We start from the raw sequence: 18,654 nt of genomic DNA, 5'->3' as shown, positions 1-18,654 counted from the left end.
CTTCCGGCTGCTCGGGGAACAATGGTGCAGCATCAGACTGACAGCTCCACGGACAACGTGACTTACTCTGTCCAATCGTGGTTTCTTAGAGCTGGAATGAGCCGCAGAGCGCTGCCCGCCCGCCTGCCTGTCACTCTGCGGGCTGCAAATCGCACCGTGTGCTCATGATTGCCGCCAGCCAAGGTGGGCTTCATTAGGACTTTAAAACATCTTTTTAAGGAGTTATAGCGTTGAACAGGCAGCAGTGTGTTTTAAATAATACGACTGGTCGTTTGTTTATGGATATTCTCAGTCATTTCGGTTGAAAGGGTGTCTAAAAGTGTGCCACATGCTGGATTTGTTGCTTCATTCTAGACTAAAACAAGAAACTACAGCTGATTTTGACTTCTACACGGGCCCGCCTTCTCCCGTGTTGTGTTACTGCTGTCTCCACTGGGTTATAAGTTATTTTATAAACTTTGTACCACTGCTGCAACATTTGTCTAACAGTCCTCTTGATACGCATTGTATTACTGTGGTCTCTTTAATAGTTTTTGGTTTTCTGACAGAGCCTCACATGGTACTGAGAGTGATGAAGTTCAGAGGCTTATAAAAAGCAAACAGCTGCCTTGGCAAACAGCCGTATTACATCAGATTTAATTAGGCCCTGCTGGGTTTTCTGTTACAGCAGCCAAATGTAAAGGGTCCCTGTTAGGTTAGAGCAGAGTTTAACAGGAAAGCTTTGTTTTTATGTCTGTTTTCTCAACATCAAGGCATCAATATGGGATATCTCTGGGTAGAGCTAACAGAAACCTGTGAATCGCACCGCCATCTTGTGGCCATAGTGCTGAACTACAGATGTTCAGCAGGCCCCTAATCAAAACTCTCTTTTCAGGTTCATTTCCAAACAGAGACCAATCTTTGGGTGGGCATAGCTAAGTTTGACGTGGGGAACTTATGCTTGTGTTCCTTATCATTTAAGTGAAGCGGCACATATTTGTGCTGTTTGTCATAAATGCTTCATAGGACCTTTTTCACGGCCGACTTTTGACTTTTGCTCCTCTTACGATTAATGAAGGTTCTTTTTTATTTCCCACTAAACGATGACAGTGTGACAGTGAGCAGGCATGCAGAGTGCCAATGACTCAGAATCTGAAACAGCTAAATGAAATTCAGCCGTCATGCAATTGATTATTTTCACCTGTGCTTTTCCTGCTGTGACATGTCCAAATGTCTGCCGTGAAAAAAGACATACCGTCACTTCTTTTCATAAGCGAAGCTTCTCAGTGCAACCAAATCAGCTGCTTCACAAGTGCAATATAATGCCTTGTTATCACATCCACTTAGATGTCACATGTCCACAGATGTCTGAATAATTTTAGACAGATGTGGTCAAACAGGCATGGGGGGGGGGGGGGGGGGGTTCCTGTGCTTCTCACAAAGAGCAGTATTAGATGTTAGACAGCTTTATGAAAAAACCTTTATGTCATTATACCTCAAAGCGATTTTAGCCAAGACACAGGACAACATAAACAGAGAGAGTAAACTGTGTCAGTCATGCAAAGATCCGGCTGCCTGAAGCAGAGTGATCATGTGATGTTGAAACAGAGACACGCTGTTTACATTACTAATTTTAAGGAGTACATTAAATGTTTAACAAGGTGGAGGTTCTTCTATGACAGCTTCTTTTCCCTGTAGAGAGCAAGAAAAGGCAAGGCAGCACTTGCAGTACTGTAGTAACATAAAAATTATGTAAGGCAATGTGTTGCAACCGCAAGCATCCATCAAAATTTATTGTGTGTCACAAAATGTTGTGGCAAAAATATATCTTGTGTGAAAAAAACAAGAGGAACAAGCAAGGATGGCTGTTTTATTAGGAGGTAAACACACATCCGCGCTCCAGCAGCTCCCTGGGTATTATAGTTAAATAATACTAAGATAAAAATGACAACTAGGTGTGAAAGTTTTACTTAACTGAAATAAAAATAAAAATTCCAGAAAAAAAAAACTGCTGAAACAATGCCATGTACTTCTAAAGCTAACTAAAATAAAATATCAATAAAATATCTCTCATATTAATAATTTTAAAAACTCTAAAACATGTGTATACCATGAATATGAAACTGAAACGAGCAAACACACTCTGGCAATGAACTGAAACTAAACTGAAGTGACAACAAAATGAATCAGAATGAAATGAAAATAAAAGCTGCTGAAAAATCCAAAAACTGTATTCACTCTGCTGAGGGGCCCAAAGGAAGTTAGCGCCACCTTCAGGTGATAACAGATAACAAGGTAGCACCACAACACAGCATTAATATCTCCCTCTGCCTGCATTTTCTCATTATTTTTCTGTGTTTGAGACATGTCTGGACATCAACCCTTCTGGAAAAATACACCCTAAATCCCAGTGTTTTGGGTTTGATGCTATTTGATGACGTGGAAGTGATGAAGTAATGGAAGTTACTGGTGTGTTTGCAAGCAAACATCAAATATCAGGTTGTGATTTGAGCTAAAAGTCTAGTTAATACACATATGAATCAGTTAGTTTGGGAGCATTGCTGTGCTGAATACTGAGCATTGAATCAGTGCATGAGATTTCCTGTTCCTTCTTTCTTTCTTCTGGTCTACTGTTCGCTTCTCATGTCAAATTAAAGCACTGCTCTAATTATAATTAATAATCAAAGAGGATTTAGAGAATAGACTGTGCTCAGAGGGATACCATACTTACAAAGTCTTAGCAGAGCTGCACCAAAACGGCACAATTATTTCTGAAATATTAGCCTTTATTGCTTTGCAGGACAAAATAAATAAGTAAACACTGCCAGTAAATTGTGTTCTGAGCTTTGTGCAGTTCACCAACTGTTGTGACGTTACAAGATACAGATGTATTTTAATGCTTTTATATTCCCAAATGCTATTTAATTTGAGTGTGACTCTGTTTTGGTATCCTCATTAGTGCTAATGAGAAAAAAAGAGAAAATATTAATGAAAATGTCCTTCACTTGAGGTCAGTTTCAGGAAAAAAATGTTACTCACTGCTTTCCTCTTTATGTGTTACTGAAAAGTCCAGGTTTACTGTGCAGGAAAGCACTCTGTTGTGGTCTCCTATCAGTGTAACCTGATGGCTGTGAATGCATGAAGGACCAGGCTGTATGTGATACTCCTCTCTGGCCTTTCTGAATTATGCATTCCTCTCAGGTTATCTGTGGTTATCCGATGTCTTTCATTCAACACACTGCAGTGGACAGATCTTTATTATTTTCCTTATTTTTTATTTTATTTTTTTTCCCCCCAGCAGCCACAGGAACCATTTTCATCCATTTTAAGGAAATAAAAGGCTTCTTTCTGATAGGCCAGGGAGATTGTTTCTACATTGTCTCATTCGGTGTTTATGAGAACATGTGTGTGTTTGTTGGGGTGTTGTGTGTGTGTGTGAAAGGCCTGTGCCGTACCGAGGACCACAGTCACTAAGCGTGTCTCTCTTTAGGAGGCTTAAGAAAGCTTTTGTGCACATCCTGTCACTTTTCTTCCTCTGCAGACCTGCTGACTGAGGCCCCTCAGGCTGCAAAGAAAGTGGAACCCTGTCGAATGTGGTGACCCGTATCCACTCCCTCCCGTAGTCACAGTACGTGGTGATACAGTTGCACCCCAATGGAAATTCAATCACGAGATGGATCGGAGTGAGTAGCAACTGCTCTCCTGTCTCTCCCCTGCTGGCCTGCTTATCGATGAATTCGTCCAAAGAAGGACTTCAAACACATCTGGATTAAAGACATCTCAGTACTGGAAGGTGGCTTGGAGGGAAAATCATCCACTTCACTGTCACCAAATGTAAGTACGACTGTTCTGTTTGAGGTTTGCAGTGAAGCTGCTAATGGCGTCAAATGATGAGTGATGTGTAATAATTACCACCCGCAGCCAAAGCAGTAAAACATAACGAATACCATGTGCTTTATCAGTGATGATTGTGTCAAATTAATAGTGACAGTGATAAATTGGTGGGAGTTTTTTTTTGGCTCAGCCATCAACAAAACCATCTATTACAAGTAAGGTATACTGGCGAGAGAAATGGTTAACCTATGACAGACGATGCTTTGTTACAGTATGCAGTCCTACACTGTGACAACATCAGAAAAGTCCACCTGTGGCCATTACAAAGTACGCAGTCCAGATGGTATTTTAGCGAGTGGTGGCGAGGAAAAAGACAACAATATGGTTATTCAGCATAAAAGAATCAGCTACAAGGCAACACAGAACGCCTTTAAACTGTTACAGTAAGACACACTGCAATTTCTCCATGAACAATTACCTGCCATGTTTTTATTCTTCTGAACAGATCGATCCTCACTAGCTCTTCACTGCAGAGAGTCACTCTGTATGAAGCCTCTCTCACAGCTGTGGAGCCCACTCCACATTAATGGGAGGGTATAAATAAACAGATATACTGTAGGAGTCACTCACCACTCTCAGCCATTAGTAGGAGACATCCATCACCATGGATACTGATAAATGGTTTGCTTAATCATTTGTTGGACTACTCAGTATTATGTGCAGTTTGTCTATAAATTTCCTCCAAACAAACACCTGCTATAAAATAAATGGTTCATCCTCCTTTTAAAACTACATTAATTACTATTTTTGTGTTAACAATTGATTTAATGACTCTGTGTAATGCGAAAGGGCTTGAACTTCTACCCGTCTCTGTAGTCTTCCCCAGCTCAGCTTTTTTAAGGCCCACAGTTTGCTCTCACCACTTTCAGCAACCCATGTTTTCAGCTGAAGTCAGCAGCTGTTTTTATTTATTTCAAAAGCATCAGACTGCAGACAGGCACAGTTAGCATGTAGCTGGTGAACATAGTGGAGGGGCATTTAGCAGCTAAAGAGCTAAAGGCCAGGAGTACTACTGCATTTAAGACTGATGTTTCCTAGCTGTCTGTTGGATGTATAAACAGGATATGGTTCGCTAACATGTTCACCATATAAACTTTAAAGGTGATAATATGTCAATGCAGTGTTAAATGTTTTTTTTTCTGCTCTCAAGTGGCCAAAATCAATCAATGCTGCTTTCATGATTATGTCTAAATAAAGAAAAGTGTAGCAAATGGCCTGTGCTAGTTGGCAAAGTTACCAGGCGTAACCTGTGTTTTTTGTGAGGTTTCTTTATTCACCAGAGTTTGATGATTAATGTCGGGGAAGTTTTACACTGAAGCAGAATCCCTGCCAAAGAGTTTGATGAATGTGCCACTGCTAGCACAATTTCATGAGGTATGATAAGCAGCAAACTTCTGATTGGATGCTATTGTTCTCACTAATTTTTACACTGTGAGATGAACAATGAGCATAATCAGTCCAACAGATTCATATTCCAGTCCAGCATAGACTGATCCCAGTGCAGAACCGCTGATGAATTTGAATGACAGGGTCTCCATGACAACTGTAACAAATGGGTGTGTGCACAATAGTAAATCCTCATGCAGTTGGAAAGAAACCAGTATGTGTGTGCTTCATGATTAGACATGTGATATATCAACCTCCTGGATTGATATTTTTCAGATCTCTCAGACTATCTCACAGTAAACAGCCAGTATTTCTTTACACAAATAACCAAACCAGAAGTATTGGATGAGTGTTACACTGTGTGGGGCTTAGAAGCAGTGAATTATTGTTTCAGCAAGTTGGCAGGCTTTATGCTCATTTGCATACAGACTCTACTGTAGGAGATATTATAGCTGATATATGCACAAATTTCCAGCCCTGCGGTTGGAAACATTTTTAGCTTAGAACTTTAATGTGTTGTGTTGTGTGATCAGCATTAATTAAAGGGTGTTTATATTTAGTGTTTAGGGTTAATAGACAAAACTGCCAAGAAGACAGAGAAATCCTGTCTGTTTCTTGTTATACCCTTGTGGGGCAGTTGTCTCTGTGCCTTCAGCGCAAAACATGCAGGAAAAAGACCCAAACCTTGATTAAAATGTCAGTGGAAATTACTGAATCCCTTGTATTTCGTTGCCTGCCGTGGACACCAAACTAATGTTGTAGTAACTGTATTTTACCACAAGATGGCTTGTAGTTACATAGAAATCACAAGGAGACTCTGCCATTGTTTGAGAAGGATGTTTTCTTGGCTCTCTGACATTCTTCTACAGCAGGGTGAATTATACTTAAATTAATGGATCATTAAAACTGCCTGTTTATCCTTGATTTTCTGTTTCTACAAATTATTGATCCTCCCGTATACCACAATGACGCACTGAAACCAGATTAGCATGTTGTTTGTTGGAAAACAACGTGACTAAACCTGATTCATTGTGACTCCATGCCATCCTGGTGATGTGTCTCTACTTTAGTTAAAACTGATGTGACTTATGATTTAATATGCTTGCACGGCAACGCTCTCTCGGTGCAACAAAGATTAATTAAGCATGGTACAGTTTGCATAATGGGCACTTGTGTTTAGTAAACAGTTTCAGTTAACATAAATCACCCAAATATGAGCGGTCTGGTAATTGATGTAGGGAGAAAAATCTGTCTTGTGCGTATCTTTCACTTCGCCTCAACAGCTGCAGAGCAGGACGAAAGGTTTTCTTTTCCACAGTCTGCTGGGTACATCTACTCCACCTTTATGCTGTTATGTCTGTGTTGCTCACTTATACCAATTAGAAAGTCTCATGACCGCCTTATTCATTAAAGGGAGCCAAAGTGTTACGTGTCAGATGTAATGCTTTTATTAAATTCAACCCTATACTTCAAGTTTACCATAGTTTAATGAAGTGCACATAGTCTCAGATGACTAATAATTTAATACTGTTGCTCCCCAGATTAGTGACTGCAGCTGACTTGAGTTTGGATTTGGGTCTTTTTGAATGTTTTGTTTTATGCACATAATATTGTAATTTTCCTGACTAGTATGAATTACAGGCATATTCCCCAATTAACCTTCACAAAAACCTTAGTTTACTTTAATATAGTATTAAACTAAGACTCAGATTTAAATGCTCGAACTGAGGCATGCTCATTCTCTATTGAAAAGTATTAAATTATGACAGGAATGTATGATATGGAGTCATAAATGTTGTGAATCATTACAGCACTGTATCAGTATCTGTTTAGCTGCCAAATGAATGCACTCTATGTTATTTCTAATCTATCTATCTTCTAATCTTAATTCTTTTTGATTTCACGTATGGAAAATCCCTTTATGTATTTGTACTTACGTATAGTTGCGTAATTGTAACGTAAAGATCTTTGATTTGGATCTCGTAAATCTCAGTCAACTCATTCAGGTTACATGTAATGGTTAATTAGGTTGTAGCAGATTGGTAGACCCTAAATGGAAAAGAGATCAGAAAGCCTTGAGGAGTACATCCCAAAGATTTTATTTAGGAAACCGCATCACTGCCCTGTGTAGACACTTTACGAACATAAAGCAACTTCAACAACTTCTGGAGACAAAAATCAGAATTTATTCTGGTTTAGAGTGTCCAGTGTTGTTGTTTCTTCCATTAAAGTGTAGGTCAGCATACTAAGTCAGAGAATGACTAACAAAGTAGGCTTCACCCTGATACTGAAGCGCAGCTGAATATATACACTAACCAGACAGGAGGTCGAGCTGCTTGGCCTTGCTGCAGCATGCGGCAGAAAAACGACCAGAATGAAATGGAACAACGGCGCGTAAATAGATTTTTTGACCGATGAGTGTGAAAAGGTTGGCATAGTGTGAAAAGGAGAGGACTCAAGGAGGGTCAGTAGAGCTCAACACTGACAAAGAAAGCTCATTTTGTCATCTCTAATCCAGCTAACATTACATGGTTCCAGCTTTACAAATATGAGGATTGAGGATAACAGTCACAGGGGAGATTTTTCTTCGCTGAGTACTTTTAATACATTATGTACATTTTCCTGATTATACCTACACACTTTTATTTAAGTAACATTTTCAATGCAGGACTTTTACACTGTGGTGTTGAGGTACTTTTGCTGATGTCAATGATCGGAATACTTCCTTCACCACTGGGCAAAGAGTCCCTCTTGTTCAAGTTTTTACATTATTTACAAATGGATCTACTGTATCCTCCCTCAGACTCACATGGTCAAGTATGTCATTAGGATGATTTGGCGACACTGAGGGTTTTATTGAGAGTAATGTAGGCCACCCTTCTTTGAGTCATGGTGCTTAGTCTTTTGTCACTTGAGACAGTTATTTTTAGGTTCTTTTTGAATTTCCATCGTGTCTTTTGGTGCCGAGATTGGGTGTCAGGCAAGACTATGTCATAGGACAAGCAGGGGCTAAATATATGCCCTGTTGCTATGAATGTTGCTGATGTTGTGTGTTTTTTGCAAACTGGTTGTGTCATTGTCTCGGCAGCTTATTTCACACATATTGACCAGAATGGTATATTAGCCATTTTAGACCATTTTTCAGCACCGTCATGTCATCGTTAATACGCCTTGATTATTGTTACCCCTCAGGTTGGATCTGTCAGAAACCTATGCGAAGAGTTTTAGCGTGCTGTTATCTTTTCCTTCTTTTCTTCAGCTTGTTGTTTTTGAAGAATCTCACAGGTTGTGGAACAAAGTGTTGAAAGATCAGGGTAAAAGTGTTTTGGAAGAAACCCGATACTCTAATTGACGGACAGCGGAGGGTGGAGGCAGTCAGGAGCCACCTACAGTATCACTCACCAAACTCGCACATGATGATCAGAGGAAACACATACCTGCCATTCCATTTTAATGACGTTCGCCCTCAGCAAGAATGACCCAGATTCACCGAAGCGGTGATATTTGTTTCTGCAGATTTATTTTTCTCCATAGAAGTTAAGTTGATCAAATTGTGGTGTTATGTGTAGGGCAGAACAATCCTGAGAAATCCCTCTTTACAGTTACTATGATATTGTGACATTTTCACCATCCTAAAGAGTAACCCTCCAAAAACATTAGGATAATGCTTGTTTATATGCCACAGTTGTGATTAAGGTGGGGGTCAGTTTGTACTTGCACTTGGTTTTCTTAGTTTACTGTACCTCTAGATGAAAGGTTAAGATTTGTTTTTTAAACATATTTGAAATAAACAATGTACTTTTTATAGGAAAAGAGAACACATACTGGTTATTGAAGGCTTTCTTTGGTTTATGGATGGAGGTCATTGCTTGCCAATTCCCTGATTCAGTAAACATGTTGAAATATTTAAAATGATGCTTTCCAGTCACATTAACCGTTAACCTTCAGCAGGGAGGCAGGAAGGAAGGGCCAGCCTTTCACCACAAGACTGATGGGTTGGGTGTGTGTAAGTGTGTGTGTGTGAGTGTGTGTGTGTGAGTGTGTGTGTGCTTTTCTCATGCTTTTTTAAATCTTATGTATTAATTAAAAGTTGACATGTGATCAAGGTTTTACAAACTTCAAAGACGCGTCCCATTCAGTAATATTTGGTTACCATGGTAAAGTACTGGTATTAAGAGTTGGTCTGACAGAAATGAGCAGATGTCAAGGCAACCGACACAAAAGCAAATCTTTGGCAAAGTGAAATAATATGACTGAATTCATAATGTTCATAATAAGTGTTGATTATTCATCTTAATGTGAAGTCAAGGGATGCCAAATTGAGTCAAATTTCCTTTTAGCTTTATCATAACTGTGAATTCAGCCTGTCCTTGTAAGCATAACATGAATGAATTGAGTGAAACATGAGTGTAGAACATAGGATATAATTTGCATTCATTTCATGCTGGCTGCTCTTGGGGAAAAATGGCCTCTTAATCTCATAACAGCAGACTTTGTTGCAGACCTCTTGATGTTAGTGTGGGACTTTGGCTTTGCCGCGTGACTGAGTGATGTTGTTTTTAACTGTATTCAGTGGTGTGCTACTCAGTTAATGTCTATTTTTTTTTTCCAAACCTAATGTCATATTGATTGGCAGCCAGTGATCCAAAAGGCCCAGTGCTGGACCTGCTGTGCCAGGCCAGGAGTCCCCAGAAGTCCTGTGTATATGTGTGTGTGTGTGTGTGTGTGTGTGTTTGTGCTCTTTTGTTGCAGTGTAGTGAACCAACTCAAAGCCTTCTCTGTGCTGCCTGCTCCTCACTCCAGTCATGGGGAAAGAGCAGCAACACAGCTTTATTAGCATACATCGCATTACCATCACACTCAAACACCTATGGCTGTAAAAACACAAGCACACATACACAAACAGTGCGTGGCGGGCAGAAGCAGGTCCCTCCCCGCTGAACATCTGAAATAAAGTGCTGCCTGTTTTTGTTCTCTGTAGTGGGAGCTATGCTGGCTGGCTAGAGGCTTGAAGAAACAAAGCATGTGTGTGTGTGTGTGTGTGTGTGTGTTTGTGTGTATGTATGTGTGCACATGCACTGTCAGGAAGAATTGATTATGTGCTCCATAGGGCACTTGTGTCTGTGCATCAAAGACCTCAGGCTAATGAAGTGTCTCTTTATTTTAGAGACATTCCTCTCTTTTCAAAGTGTTTTTTTTTAATGAATTTCCCATCATGTGAGGAATGTTTGGACAGACTGTCTAACACAGCAGCAAATCTGGCTTATGCACTTTTATGTGTTAATTAAATGTGTTTTTTTTTTTGTTTGTTTGTTTTTTTGTTAGCAACCACCTAAGGTACAGTGATGCATTTTCGTCATTCCTCATTAGTTGCCAATTTGGATTATGGTCTTAAATATAGCAAGTAAATATAGTAAGTATATTGGTTATTTGATGATTTGGAGTATTTGATGTGTTTGAACGCTGTTACATCAGTAGCCAGAGTAATATTTGATTTTTTTTAAAAGAAATTTAATATATTCTAGGCAGTGAGATAGACACCAAGAGAGAGAGCTAAATGCGCAAAGAATACACAGAGGCAATTACGCATGAAAAGATAAGTACATGAATGAGCTGAAATCTAAATCAGAAAATCACAAACACATGAGCAACTGTCCAGCTGTCCATCAGCATTCCCCAATGAAACTTTTCTTAAAGGCCAGTTTAGGACAGCAGGGAGCAAGAAATGGGAGCTTTCACAGAAATCCCTGTCTTCAGACTCTTATGAGTCGCAAACACTCACTGCTCAGTCTGGCCTTGTAATGTACAGTAAACAATAACAACCGCAAGCCTGCAGGGACAAATCTGTAAACTCTTGGAGCGTTATGTTCTTTGTGTGAATCTGCAGTGTGATAACGTCCATTGGAGATATTCCATTTGATACCTGATTTAATAGATTAAAGGAGCAGGTTGACATTTTTGTAGGAATACACTTACTTGCTTTCTCTCCAGGAGCGAGATGAGATCAGTACCCTTATGTATGTATATGTATGTATTATCTATGAATTTGATTACCTCTAAAACTGCAAGTGGTTGCTAGCTGTTTTCCCCCTGTTTTCAGTCTTTATGCTAAACTAATCACTGCTTGACCTGCACACTCACCTCACAGAGAAGAGAGCTTATTGATCCTCTCATCTAACAACGAAATAAAGAAAAAAAGACAATAAGCATTTTTTTCCACTGTGCTGAATTATTGACTCTCACCCTTAAGTTGATTTTGAGGTATCCCAAGATGATTTGTGTAACGCGAAAATAGTTTACCTGTCAAAACAGATTTATTATCTTGTGTGGATATGCGTCTAGCTTTTGGCCTCCTCTGCCTGTGACAGAGGACTGTTGTTTTAAGAAGCATTTGGCACAGGCTCAAAGTCACTGCAACACATTGTTGATATTACTAAGCAGCTTGACCACCCTGGGGATGAAACTCAGCAATCACATATCTTCCTTTGGAACAGTTTACTGGTGTGTTTAGAGACCAGCAACCAACAAATTCTGCATATGCATCAAATCATATACCTGCTTTAATTTCTTGTCATGTTTTGCATTCAGTTTATGCGTATGTATGTGTGTGTGTTCTATTCAGTGATCATGTTGGAAAGCACCTTTCTACAGCAGCCAGTGACCCAACACCACACTAAATATATCAGGGACAAACATAGAGTCTGGGAAGCTTTAATTGCCTTCTACTTCACGTCTAAAATGAACATCTAATCTGTGCACAGCAGCACTAAAATGTCAAAAAATAGTCATGATATCATGACAATTTGTAAAGATTCTCTGTGTTCACACCCCAAGCAATAACACCTGCATTATTTAGTGTGAGTGGTATGAGATCACAGTGTCAGTATTTAAAGTGAGCATAAATATCTTGAAGACAGTCAGGAAAGACACATTTTGATTCGGTGGAAGAAGCCTCCCGAGGATCTCTGCTTTCAGTTTTGTTTCTTGTCTCTCAGATGCCTGTTTAGCATTTTCTCTCTTACCAGAATTTGATTTCATTCCATAAAGGTTTTTGATGTGAGGGCTGAGCTTTGTGTGAGAAAGTTCCCTGCTGCAGGTTCCAAGCAGAAGGGTGGCACTGCATCAATTTCAGATTTTCCAAAGAAGCAGCAGGAGAAGGACCTTCAGGGTTTGTTTATGAGCCCTGTGGTGCCGATTAGCAGCTAAGTGGTATATCCTCAATGCTTTCATTCTGCTGCCCCCTGAGAGAATTTTCATCCATAAAGAAGTATGCATATTATTATCTATGATACTGTATCATTAATATGTGCATGGCGGTTAGCATTCTCCACTCTTGCCAGACAATTTCTTCTGTTTTTGACCATGAGGTTGTGAATGAAAGATCTCAACAATTCTCAGATCAATCATTTGTTTCAGATATTTATGTTCCTCTAAGGATGACTAATAATATCTTTGGTAGTCTGTAGCACCGCTGTCAGGTCGAAATTTTTTATCTTGTCTGTTTATGGCACGGAGCCATCAGCCTCAGCTACGCCTTGTGTTTAGCACCAATTATTAATTAAAAATGTTAGCAAGCTAAACTATGATGGTGAATATTGAAAAACATTGCTAAATGTCGGCTTGTTAGCATTGCCGTTGTGAGCATGTTAGCATGCTAGCATGCTAATATTAAGATTTAGCTTGAAGCACTGCTGTGACTAAGCACAGTTAGTATGGCTGTAAACTCTTTGTTTTGTTTAGTTAAAGACGACAAAACAGAAAGTTAACAGATTTTAGAAGCATAAATTTTGCTTTTTGCCAGTGGTGTTCATTTGTTCATTTTTGCGTTTCTCTTGGGACAAAGTGAAGGAACTGTTATCGTCAGGCAGTGTGTATACTGTGTGTCTGGTACAAATTAGGTCTTGAAGTTTTGTTTTTTCGGTGGACCACAGGAGACCCAGCTTGTCAAAGATAATGGCCTTCCTGATAATGAACAAATAGCTTCCTCTCATATTTGGCTTTCTCCCTCTGCAGTAATAGGGTTAGGACCAATCAGCGTCATACACCATTACATTATTTTTCCCTTGCCGTACTCGAAAACTGCACTTCTTTCATTCTGTTTGTACAACACTTTTCTGGCAGAGGCCACGTTCTCCCCCTCATTTCATTTTATAAACCTATACAAACTCGACATTTCTTTCTTTCTTTTCTCTTTCTCTTGAGTAGACATGCATGTGTCCAACAGGCTTGGTGTGTGTGTGTGTAGTTCCCTTCAGTGCAACCAGGTGGCCTGTGGTCAAAAGCACAAAGTGATACTTTCTGTGTGTAGCAGAGGCCACCACACACAGAGCAGCAGCTATGTGGAGCTTAAAGAAGCCTCTGCTGCTCTGCGTGACGCCTCAGTGTACAGACACGTTGGAGCTGCCTCATACCACTTCTTAAAATACAGCATATCACTGGCCTCTCGCACCTGACATCATCTGTTAGGCTTGTTGGGCTTCACTGTCGATCTGCGCTCTTCATCTCACTTCATATATTACACATTAAACTCCTCCACTTGAGATGATCAAAAGCCAAAGCAATAAGAAATTAATTGAGAAATGTCAGAGTGAATGAGGAGTGCCTCTGCTTCTTTTAGCTGGATAGCTGCAGTAAAGGCAGTTAATAACAAGGTATTCCTATCCATCACTCTAAACGCAGATCCAGTGAAAGAATTAAAGAACAAAATCTGCTGTGAAAATAAAGAAAACCTAGTGTGGAAATGCAAGAATCCTTGTGATTCATGGCCTCACTTCTAATGGCATCTGGCAGAGATGTGGCTCATTGTCATGCACCCCATGGTGCTATCTGCCTGTGGTCCACATGCAGCGCCCACTTATGTGAGCCTCACCAAGCCTCTGCTGGGGAGAGCATCAAAATGAAACACTGTTCTCTATATTTTCACAGAATTCACAAAAAATTAGAAATATTTGCCATCCAAGCTGCCCAAGTTATGGATGAAGCCACACAGCTCAGATTAAAATGCATTTGTGTGTCAGCGGTTATGAAGTAAAGAGGCGATAGAACAGGGAGAGACGTCCGGTGAATGCTATTATTCACTGTTATTGCAGATTCAATAACAGTTGTTGTCATAAATGTGTGATACAGATGACAGAGTTGTTAATTTGCTTTCTAATATGACTGGTGTACTTTGTGCAGCTCAGTGAAGATCTTTTCAACTGCATAATTTAGCAGCCATCATATCAGATGTTTATGTTTAAATTGCATTTTTATAGTGTGTTAGTGAATATATAAAACCGCCATTAGGATCTGACATTATTTCATTTTTTTTCTGACATGAAAACCACTTTTGTTTTCACAGAATACGTCAGGCAAAAATGTCTGTCAGCCCTTGCGAATGTGATGTTTCCTTAGTTTCTTCGGAAATCTAATTGTACGTTGTAACATAAATAGCTCAGAGGCTTCTCCTCTGGGCTTCACTCTTATTTAATCAGGCACTGTGACAAAGAGCTCAGAGATATTTACAGCAACAGTTCTGGGTGAGTAGTTGCAAGAAGAGTGAGGTTTACAAATTCACACTCTGAGACTCTCCACATAACACTCGTGCTGGTTGGCAATCAGCCTTTTCTCGGGAGGGAGCAGCCAGGGGTTTGGTGCCTTGCTTAAGGGCATGTTGAGAGAAAGGGGGATTTACTCACCCAGCCTGTCTTTATTCATTGTGAATTATTCTACTTTTGTGATTCATTGTAAATTATTCATTGTAGATTATTTTTTGTTTTTTGTTATTCATTGCAATGCTTTTGTCACATTCCATCAACTAAAAAAACCTGTTTCTGTTAACCATGTAGGACACATTCACTATATTTTCAGCCAGTATTGACCATCATTGAATGTTATGTTCACCGCTGAGCATGAGGCGGTCAGCTTCTAGAATCGGGACACATTTTTTGTTTTGGCTCCATACTCCAGCATGTTAGATTTCAGTGTGTCATATTTGGTGAACATGCAGCCTTTTCATGTTCCTGCTGCCAAGGCATTCCTACAGTTGCTGCACTGCCTTTCCTGAAAAACAGCAGCAAGTCAATAACTATAAATTAATACATAATATATAACTGTCCAACTGACTGTAGATATAGCAACACTTCTTCATCAGATTAATGAATTGTTGAACTCTTTAGGCTTTCTGTAGTTTCATTTAGTAATTGTATTCCACATGTATCCTCATCCTGAAAGGACGGACTCCTCGAACAGCCAGAGGAGTGTTGAAAGAAGCTGTCACTAATACATTTAGCTTCATATTCCTCAGATTGTGCTCTTCTTCTTGGCATTGTGTGTAAGTGTCTGCTAACATGTAAAAGATGATCCTTTCTCCTGAAAATTACCCGAAATACACAACTAATTTGCAGCACAAAGTACATTTATAAGGGAAATGTAATCACTGTCTGGATTATGCTCAGAGACGTTCAATAACTGAATGAAACACTGCATTACCTGAGCTGGAGTAAGTAAAGTGGTTGGGGTGGATGGAGGGAGTACAAAGTGCAGTAATCTGATACCAGCAGCCAGGGTCTGTGGGGTCAGACCCTGACTGTGGTTAATTGCATAAATACTCCATAAATACTGTTGCATATATGCTCCATGCAGTAACATAAGTTATCATTGCATGTGTTAAGTAAAATGAAGTACAAATTGATGCATCCATAATAATGCAGTCTCTACTGTAATGTTTCATTGTTGGTGGTTAAGTAAAATTTCATGCATTTAAAAGAAGTGAGTATTATGGACATTATGTTTCCCTTACACATGCGTTTGCTGTTGTGGATTAGTTGCATATAAAGATGATTTCTCAGAGACGGTGCTGTTCTAGACTATAGTAGCAGATGGAAATCACTTCTCCTCTTCTGTGTTGGCTGTACTTCTTGTTTATCTGAATATGAGAGACAGAAAATGAATTAAATATCTTTACTTTCACCAAGACTGCTTGGCTTAACTCTGCCACGGTTCACGGAGGACTGGCTTCGAGTTGAATAACACAGGACCATCATGAAAAGAACATGAGACCTCGAAACACTGACATACTGCCCTTGTTAAAAATTTGGCAGAAAATAATTGTTACTTTCATGAAATGAATTCACAATAGACACTGTGCTCTCCAAAGTAATAGCAGTATCACACTAACCCACATTTTAAATGATCAGGAAAACAGGTGAGCAGGATCCTTTGCATTTCTGCCTGGTGCGATTTGGTGGTAGCAGGATCCCAGAGTGGTTCTTTAAAACAGGTGGTCTGTGGAAATGCAGGTATGAGTTACACATGCTGTGGATGAACGGGGCCGTGCAGATGCCTGGCAGATATGTCTGCTCGATCATTGGCCCTGCTTCCATGAGATACCAGAGTCAGGCTGGCGCCACTGACTCCAGCTGAGCCAAACAAGATGAGCTGGCTAGCTCCTCCACATTCAGGAGTGTCTCTTGCTGTATTTACAGCCCCCCTTAACCCTCCTCTCCTCAACAAATAGCATTACATCACTGACCCCATTTCAGACCATTTGCAAAGCATGGCTCATGGATAACAGGTTTCACCACCATTTGCTCTCAATTTAAGCAGCTCGACATCCACTTCACACTGCTCAGGTATTCATATAGAGACCCTTAAAGTGTTTGTTGTGGATCTGTATATGCATAGTTTGGAATATCATGACAGGTGGTAACAGCTGCTGGTGAATGCAGCGATGGAAGCCGTGATGATGAAACCAGGGTGACCTGATTTATTAGTACACAAGCGTCTACAGAGAAGTCACAGGAAGTACTTCCATATAGATTTTCTGGGGACTTGACATTGGAGGCACGGAGGCCTTGCTCGCTCGCTCTCTCTCTCTAAAGAAAAAAAGACCCCAGGCCCATCTTTTGCAAGTGGGCGGAGGGTCTAAAATAAAATCAGCTGTCACTGTGGGCTCGTTGGACAGAGGTGAACACATTGTACTGGAGCTGGTCTCCAACACTGACTGGGATTTGCTTTTGGCTTGGAAAGACCCTGCAGGCCGGGGGTGCAGTGGCCTTTGTGTGGGATTTCTACCTGCTGAGTGCATATTTTTATAAGTCATCATCCTCCTTACCTGGTAGGTGCCGAGGACTCCAAGAGAGGTGTTTGCCTTTGTGTTGAGTGGAATTTTGTAGCCCAGACGGGATTTGGGCTTTTTAAATTAGATTTTTATGTTAAAAAATTTTGCATGCAAAAAATGTCAGACATTAGAACATATCTTTTTTGGTATCTTTAGAGAAACACATACAAGGCTGGCAATGAATTCTTGATTGTACTTTAAAATTCATCAGCAGTATCATCATCTTAGTGCAGTTTCACTCATAATACCAGATACTAAAGCAAAATGTAAATTTTATGTCAGACCTGCAGGAAAATGAAGTGTGACTAAAATACAAAATTAGCTCTGGATTTTTAGCTTAAGGAGAGATTAGATTTATTGTGTTAAGTAATTCCAAATATGTGGAGTTCTGAGCTGTTTGTATCAAGGCAAGTACCTCTAGGTGCTTGTCGCTCTACTTTGTTGTTGCCAGTCAGGCTTTGAATGAGCAATACCGACGGGTAATTACAAATAAAGGCACAAACACAATCAATGCAGGCTATTTAAAATCATTTTGGAAATGAAAACCTTGACCTACCAGCTTTCCTCTATATTTCACTAAGAAACACGACCCTTCGTGGTTAAGTTTAAAATAGGCTTGATTTATTTTTGCACGTACATGGCGCCTAGATTACTTCACTTTCTTGTTATTTGAGCTCGCAGCCCATCCTAACGTGTCATGAGACAAGCCTCAGACTGTTGACAGATTTTTTTTGGCTACAAATTTTGTTCCTATCACAATAATTTACAGTCAGTGCCCTAAAACCCTCAACTGGAATATGCGGCAGTGCAGGATTTTGAACCGCTAAAATCAATATTTGAACCGAAAAAATCTGAACGAAAGCGGAGTTGTGCAATTCATGTCATTTATCTGCTTTAAAGGACTGAATGGTTTGCACAAACATACACACCATTCTATCATCCTGGACTGGTAATCTACAAAAACGGCTATATGTTAGTCGAAAGTAGCTAACAACAGTGTAATGTGCCTGCAGTTGTTATGAACCTTCTTCGAAATTTAGAGAGTAGTATTAATGGGTTTCAGTTTCAGTTCATTTTTAAATAGCTTATCACTTTCTACTATCTGTAACTCATGAAAACAGTTTAAATAATAATAATCTGATTTGGTGTTTCATTGACTTCAATACTTTATCAAGTTTTCAATACTTCAAGAAATGACATGCAGTGATTAAGTCTGTCCTTTGCTACCATAATATTACAGATGTGAAATATAATCTCACATCACCAGTCTGCCAGTTTTTGCTGTTGCAGTTGGT

The 18,654-nt window shown here is 39.8% G+C and overlaps 1 protein-coding gene across 4 annotated transcripts in view; it reads left to right on the top strand.

Annotated features, from left to right (window-relative positions):
* The first annotated feature begins 53 nt into the window (after positions 1-53).
* Positions 54-18,654, top strand: part of xirp2b (xin actin binding repeat containing 2b) — a 35,015-nt gene continuing 16,414 nt past the window's right edge. For 2 of the 4 annotated variants that reach the window (XM_046403884.1, XM_046403882.1), the window contains exons 1-2: positions 54-183; positions 3,521-3,813. The gene's annotated coding sequence lies outside the window, so the exon portion shown is untranslated. Of the gene's footprint in view, positions 184-3,520; positions 3,814-17,210; positions 17,357-18,654 lie in introns of those variants that run through there. The other 2 variants (XM_046403883.1, XM_046403880.1) reach the window with 1 other exon arrangement.

Source organism: Scatophagus argus, chromosome 11 (genome assembly GCF_020382885.2).
Source record: "Scatophagus argus isolate fScaArg1 chromosome 11, fScaArg1.pri, whole genome shotgun sequence".
NCBI lineage: Eukaryota > Metazoa > Chordata > Actinopteri > Scatophagidae > Scatophagus > Scatophagus argus.
This window is presented reverse-complemented; position numbering and strand designations above follow the sequence as displayed.